The sequence below is a fragment of the Pelodiscus sinensis genome, chromosome 2 (genome assembly GCF_052426305.1).
Source record: "Pelodiscus sinensis isolate ZL-2025 chromosome 2, ASM5242630v1, whole genome shotgun sequence".
Lineage (NCBI taxonomy): Eukaryota > Metazoa > Chordata > Testudines > Trionychidae > Pelodiscus > Pelodiscus sinensis.
Window position 1 is genome coordinate 6,652,364 of NC_143053.1, and position 6,888 is coordinate 6,659,251.

At 49.9% G+C, this 6,888-nt stretch overlaps 1 long non-coding RNA gene across 1 annotated transcript; it reads left to right on the forward strand.

The window, feature by feature from the left end:
- Positions 1–1,702: 1,702 nt before the first annotated feature.
- On the forward strand, positions 1,703–5,971 carry LOC149525226 (uncharacterized). Its single transcript, XR_016348595.1, has 2 exons — positions 1,703–1,837; positions 5,744–5,971. It is a non-coding gene; the product is annotated as an uncharacterized LOC149525226 (long non-coding RNA).
- The last annotated feature ends 917 nt before the right edge of the window (positions 5,972–6,888 follow it).

Here is a 6,888-nt window from a genome sequence, read left to right on the forward strand (position 1 = left end):
CAGGAGGAGAACCCGGGTGATTTGCTAAACCAGTCAATAACGCCTGGAACAGGGAGGTGGAAGACAGGAGGCCTGAGGGCCTGAGCCTCCGTGTCTTGACACTGGTCCATGCTGGTGTAACACTTCTGGGCTACATTCTCTGCTATGAAGGAGCTGGCTGTGTCTTCCTGGTCCTCGGCCTGAGTCCTGGCCCCATGGAGGGGGCTCTAAATTGCTCTGCTCCAGCAGGAAATTGCCCACAAAGGATTATTGTCCACAGGCTGGAGAGAGGCAGAGTGTGGCAGCCCCTGTCCTTGCCCCTTCCTGGCCTCGCTGTAAGGGGCAGAAGGGGTTGTGACCTAGGAGAGGGCAGTGTTCCCGTGCAATCATCTAAGCTGCAGGCTAGAACTTAGTGAGATTCCACTAGTAGAAAGCAGGATCATTTGTAGTCCTTGCGTAGCCCTTGACGCGTGTTGTGACCTGAGCTCTGAAACTCTTGGAGCATCAATTTCCCTGGTGGTAAAAACCTCCCAATACACCCCAAAGCAAAGCTTCTGACCCAGGCTGGGAGCTGCTTTTGCCCCAAATAAGGTTACCCAGCCAGGGGTGTAGCTGAGAGCCCGGGTTAGAACCCACCCACGGTGCAATGAGGACACGGCCAAAATCATTCAAGCCTTGATAGTTCCCCAGTGCCCTGTCCCACAATTCCCCCTTGTGACAAGGCGCCTGCCCTGCACTGGCCCTTTAAGACCAGGACTCAGGCCCGGAGCCAGGGCTAGAAAGAAAGAGGCCAGCTGGAGCGGTTTAGGGCCAGTGAGAGCCCAGCTGGCAACTATCTAGGGCAGCACAATTGGCTTGTGGAAGCCAGCTGAACCCATTAGGGGAGTGAGAGCCCAGCTGGCAGGTATATATAGAGAAGCACAGGTTGCTTAGGGGGAGCTAGTGGAGGGCTGAGTGCAGAGGAAGCAGGAGTTCCTTGGAGGGAGACAGCTGAAGGAGAAGGACTGGAGCAGGGAGCTCTTCCCCAGCAGTTGCCAGGGACTCCAGGAGAGGCCGGGAGGAAGGTGGAGGCGAGTTGGTGCCACCCGGAGACTGCCTGCCGAGGGGACGCCAGCCTGGAGATCGCAGCCAGCTGGGCAAGTCCAGGGGAAGGAAGCCCGGGGATCCAGGTAGGAAGTGGCCCAGGGCAGGAGCGGGAGCCGCCCCTCCTGGCCTGAGAACCTCGGTGCGTTTTGGCTGGATGGCCCCACCGAGGGAGTGACCCGTTACCTGGTCTCTCACAGGGCCCTGGGCTGGGACCCGGTGGAGTAGGGTGGGCCTGGGTCCCCCTACCTGGGGTGTGCCCGGCTACAACAGTTATAAACTGCTTTGTGGACTCGGCCTTGCTTAAAGGGCCAGTTATATACTGCTTTGTGCCTATGATGAGCAACCCAAACAGACTGTAACTTGCCCTGTGAGGGGCTATATGAGGACAGTCAGGGGGCACTGAGGCACACTGGGGGTGTGCACCCCCTGAACACAGACAAGTTCTCCTACAATTCTGGGAAAGAGTCCTAGAGTTGTGTGAGTTGTGCCCCCAGGCATAAAAGCATGTGCAGAACCTGTGAGAACCCCATAAGGTACCTGGGGCCTTGCAGGAGGAATGTTCACAGCTGGGCTAGGCTATGCGGGTGCCAGTCACCTGAGTTAACTGTGTAGTGAACCACGTTTTTCAGGCCAGGGACTGGCTTACTACACTCTGGCAAAGCACCTGGCATACCGCAGCCCCACTCTCAGCTGGGGCACTAGGAGCTTCCCCCTCTCTATGTATTTTAGAGTGTGTCTGTCTGTGAGCCGTTTCTTCAAGAACTCCTAAACGGTAAGCGCGAGGGCCACCGACAGCGGTACGCCTCTTCTGCTTCTCCTAACTTAAAGCAAGGCCAGGGTTGGGCTGCGCCAGGAGAACCGGAAGCCCCAGGAAAAGGACTGTTTTCCAGAACAGGCAAAGGGAGGGGCTGCTGTGTGGAGGGATGTGATACTGAGAGTGGCCACTGGGGGCAGCGAGCCCACAGGGGAGAGCTATTGTGCGGTGTCCGTTGGGGGGACAGGTGCACCACCAAGGGAGCGGCCAGCAGGTCTGGGGTGCTGCCATTTTGCCTGCCACTAAATCAGGTAAGATAGGTCCCCTACCCGGGAGACAGCCCCTATTGTCCCTCCCCCCCCGTCCTAGAAGGAGTCAGGGGGAAGGGAGAGAACCCCCCAACTGAAGAGGGGCCAGAGAGAGAGGGAGAAAGCCCCCCCCCCCACTCTGGGAGAAGTCAGGGGAGGGAGAAAGCCCCCCCATCCTGTGCCAGACCAGGGGGGAGGGAGAGAGCCCCCGCTGGCCCCTGGGGATAAGCCAGCAGGTGGGGAGCGCAGTCCCTGTGGCCCTGAGCCACCTCTAGGGAAAAGCCAGCAGCCACCCCCATCCCCTGCCCTGAGCCCCTCCTCACCTGCCAACCTCACTCTTGCACCCTCCCACACCCCCAGCTTCCTGCCCTGAGCTCCCCACATCCCCTGTCCTGACTCCTGCACCTCCCACACCACCAGCCCCATGCCCCGAAGGACTCGGGCAATGCTGGATAAGTCTTCTAGCAGTGTAAATAATAACTACATCCAATTTCATGCAGTCTCTCCTCTCACCCATCCCTCTATACACATATGGACACAGATTAACCCTACCAAAAGCGGAGGGGTGAATAAGAGGGGAGTATTAAACATTCTGAACATCAAACTGAATGTTCTTAATTTACTGCAGTTAATTGCCATTCTGGATGCATGATCAGTCTCATGTTGAGAGAAAGCAGATTGGGTGGAGCAGTGCTTGTCCCACTGTCCCTTCCCTCCACCGCGAACTCCCCCCTGCACCCACATTCCGATATGAACTGTCAAGTCCAGCCAGAAGGATGGATGAAAGACATACATGGATGTATCTGAACAGAGGAAGCTGGAGTAGTTGGGTTTGCACAGATTTCATGGAATCGTAGAATACTAGAACTGGAGGGGACCTCGAAAGGTCATCAAGTCCAAGCACCCAAGCCGCTTCGAACTGCAAGTCGATTTTATCGCTACGGCTCAAGAATTCAACCAATTTGGGAATAATCCCTGCTTGAAAAATCTGACATAGAGCTGCCCCCATGGTAGGACCAAGCACCATCTAGATCATCCCTAACAGGTGCTTATCTAACCTACTCTTAATTTGGGCCAGTTTGAAATCTTCCCAAGTGCTGTGTTTCCCATTTATCTCACACTGGAAGCAGGTCTATATTTTAGAAGAGTAGGAAAAACAAGATGCTGTACAATTAAAGGGCATCAAAGAACAGCAGAAAGTGAACTGAAATAATTTGTGTAAAGAGATGACAAATATGACATAGTCCATGATCTCAATCTGAGTGGTTGGAAGGGGTTGGGGGAAGTAAATTGATAGAACTCGGAATTGCTTTTCAAAGATTACTAAAAATTATTACTGGTAAATTTACAAGCGGTGTATATCACACTCGCCGCTGTCTTATTTGTAGCAGAAATATCCAATTCCAAAATGAATGGGCTTGCATTAAAACTAACTCTGGTGGATGGTGGCAAGTTGTTAATTAAATGACACTTTTTTGCGCTATGCAGTTTGACAGTCTCTGGGAAGATAACCTGAAGTTCTCCACTTCTGAAATAACTAGGGCAAGGTGTTCACGTACAAGGGGAATTGTAGCGTGTCGTGGCAAGGAAGAAATGTGCCTGCAGCTCTATCAATTAAAGGGCATCAGCCCTTGGGCTGTGGTCTTATCACATTTCCTAATTAATGCTATGAACACCTGGGTCAAAGTTTGGATGGGTCACTGAGGGTGTGTCTAGACTACAGGGTTTTGTCGACAAAAGTAGACTTTTGTGGACAAAACTATACCTGCGTCTACATTGCCGCTGAGTTCTGTGGACGGCTGTAAACCTCATTCTAGGAGGAATAACGCCTTTTGTCGACAGAGTTCTGTTGACAGAAGGCGTTATTGCATCTACACTGTCCTTTGAGTCTACATTCTCAGGTCGACAAAGCGGCTTGCTTTGTTGACAGAACTGGATGTAGTCTAGACGCTCTTTGTCGACAGAAGCTTTGTCGACAGTATCTGTCGATAAAACTTCTGTCGACAAAAGCCTGTAGTCTAGACATACCCCTAGAGTGTTGGGTGTTCATCTCTTTGAGTAAGTATTGAGACAAGACCTTCACATGGGAGATTGCTGGAAGACCTACCCATGCGGCCCATGTTTCAGCAAGGACTTCAAGTACATCAACTTCAGTAGGACTCTCGTGCTTATACACACACTGAGGTGCTTTGCCTAGATAGTCCATGGCACTGTGGGCCATGATAGCCATGTGTCACCAAATTGCAACTCAAGGTGATTGCATTCAGCCTACTCATTCTTATGACATTTTCAACTGGACACACCTGCCTTGGGCACAATAATGGCCCCTATCACTATGCTAATTGAGCCTGTCACAGTCTTTACGACATTTAGCCTCACAACAGCCTTGCAGGGCTGTTGTCCTCATTGTACAGAAGGGGAACTGGGGCACAGAGAGTACGTCTACACTGCATCATTTTTTCGAAATAACAATGCGAGTGTCTACACAGTCATTCCGTTACTTCGAAATCATTTCGAAATAACAGATGGCTTCTTCTGAAATTTGTACACTTTATTATACGAGGAATAACGCCTATTCCAAAATAGCTATTTCAAAATAAGACGTGTGGACACGCCACTGCTGCTATTTCGAAATATTCCCTCACCACGGCCATTCTAAGTTATTCCTCCCCAGTGTTTTCTGGAGCTCAAAATCAAGATAACACATCTACATTAGGGAAGCCTGCCCCAGACTAATTTTGAGGCTTCCCTGCAGTGTAGACGTGCTATTTTGAAATATGATATTTTGGAATAACTATTCTGGAATAACTTATTTCAAAATGGCTACGTCTAGACTGCCATGATTTTCCACAAATGCTTTTAATGGAAAAGTTTTTCTGTTAAAAGCATTTGCAGAAAAGAGCATCTAGATTGGCAGGACGCTTTTCCGCAAAAGCACTTTTTGGGGAAAAGCGTCCATGCCAATCTAGACATGCTTTTGCGCAAAAAAGCCCCGATTGCCATTTTCGCCATTGGGGCTTTTTTGCGCAAAACAAATCTGAGCTGTCTACACTGGCCCTTTTGCGCAAAAGGACTTTTGCCCGAATGGGAGCAGCATAGTATTTCTGCAAGAAGCACTGATTTCTTACATGAGATGGTCAGTGTTCTTGCGGAAATTCAAGCGGCCAGTGTAGACAGCTGGCAAATTTTTCCGCAAAAGCGGCTGATTTTCCAGAAAAACTGGCCAGTCTAGTCACAGCCAATAAGTGTGCAGTGTAGACATACCCAGAGAGAGACAGAGCATCTATACACTAGGAAATTATTTTGAAATAACTAAATTAGGAATAATAACTCCAGACAGAACAATTTCATAATAAGCATTATTCCCCAAGGAAAGCAGGAATACAGATTTCAAAATAACCAGCCTGCTATTTCAAAATAATAGGTTTGGTAGTGTGGACACTCTGCTATTATTTCGAAAAAAGGGAGGTTATTTCGAAAAAAACTCCCTAGTGTAGACCAGGGCTAAGTGAGCTGTCCAGAGTCATGTAGGAAGTCTGCAGCAGAGCAGAGATTCGAAGTCAGTTCTCCTAAGTATTTGGAAGATGCCATAACTGCTCTACCATTTTTCCAACAGCATTTTTCATCACTTCCTGTCCTGAACTGTGCTGCAGTGACTTCCTACTTCCCAGTGATCCCAGGGATAACACTGAAGCAAACAGTCATGGGTAGTGTTTAACTCCAACTCTCCTTCTCATATCTGTGAATCACAGAGGACTTTATTCACCTTATTATTGGACCTGTCTCTGATCTGTTCTGATGTGGGTGAATGCATCATTGATCACCTGGGGTTCAAATAGCCAAACACTGGAGTCCAGACTGACTGCTGATGTAAACAGACACAATTGCATGGAGGTCAATAGAGCTGCATCCACGTGTGCCAGCAATGGTATTGGCCCACCACCTCGTCCATCGCCAGATCGCGGGTTCAAAGCCAGAGCAGAGGGGTAGTGAATGTCAGCAGTTACCATTTGGGGGTGGCCTATGGGAAACAAGTTGGTGGTCTCATCCCAGGTTTCCGGTGCCTGCTATCTCATTAGCGCTAATTTGCACCCTTGTTAGCTAGCTCAGGATGGAAAGAACCCACAAAGTAAACTCCCCTTCCCACCTAGAAGTGGACCCAGGAGTCATAGATATAATAGGCCAAGGGAGACTAAGCCTCCCTAGACAGACAGGCTGTGGCCCCACCTATGCTCCATCCCAAAGGCCTGATCCCACGTCCTGCTCTTCCCCTGTGGCCTTCTTTAATTCTTAGCAATTCCATTCCCCCCAGGGCTCACGACGCTTCTCAGATTCCCATTTAAATGCTGATTGTGACTTCCTGCCCCAGCATTTTCCTCTGAAGTATTCGCAGGGCAGAGGAAAACACAACTCAAGCGTCTCATCTCTCTGAAGGAGCTGCCGGTTCTCCACTTACAGGTGACTTATTTTCCACAGCAGGACGTTGCCGCTTCCGTTTGACGATATTTATGTGTTTACTGGAGGGGGGTTGATCCATTCGAGCATATTTCTTGAAGTGGGGTCAAATGGTTGGTGGTGACAGTCATGGGATATGGGAAGAGGGTTTTTTTTCCAGGGTGTGATTATCCTTTGCGTTTTTTCTGGAAGGGGAAGAGGTTTTTTTTCCCCAGGGTGTGATTATCTTTTGCATTCCTTTCTGGCCCACGGGGTGGTAAAAGCCCTCTGAGGTGAATTCAGTGTGGTAGATGCCTGTTCCGATCC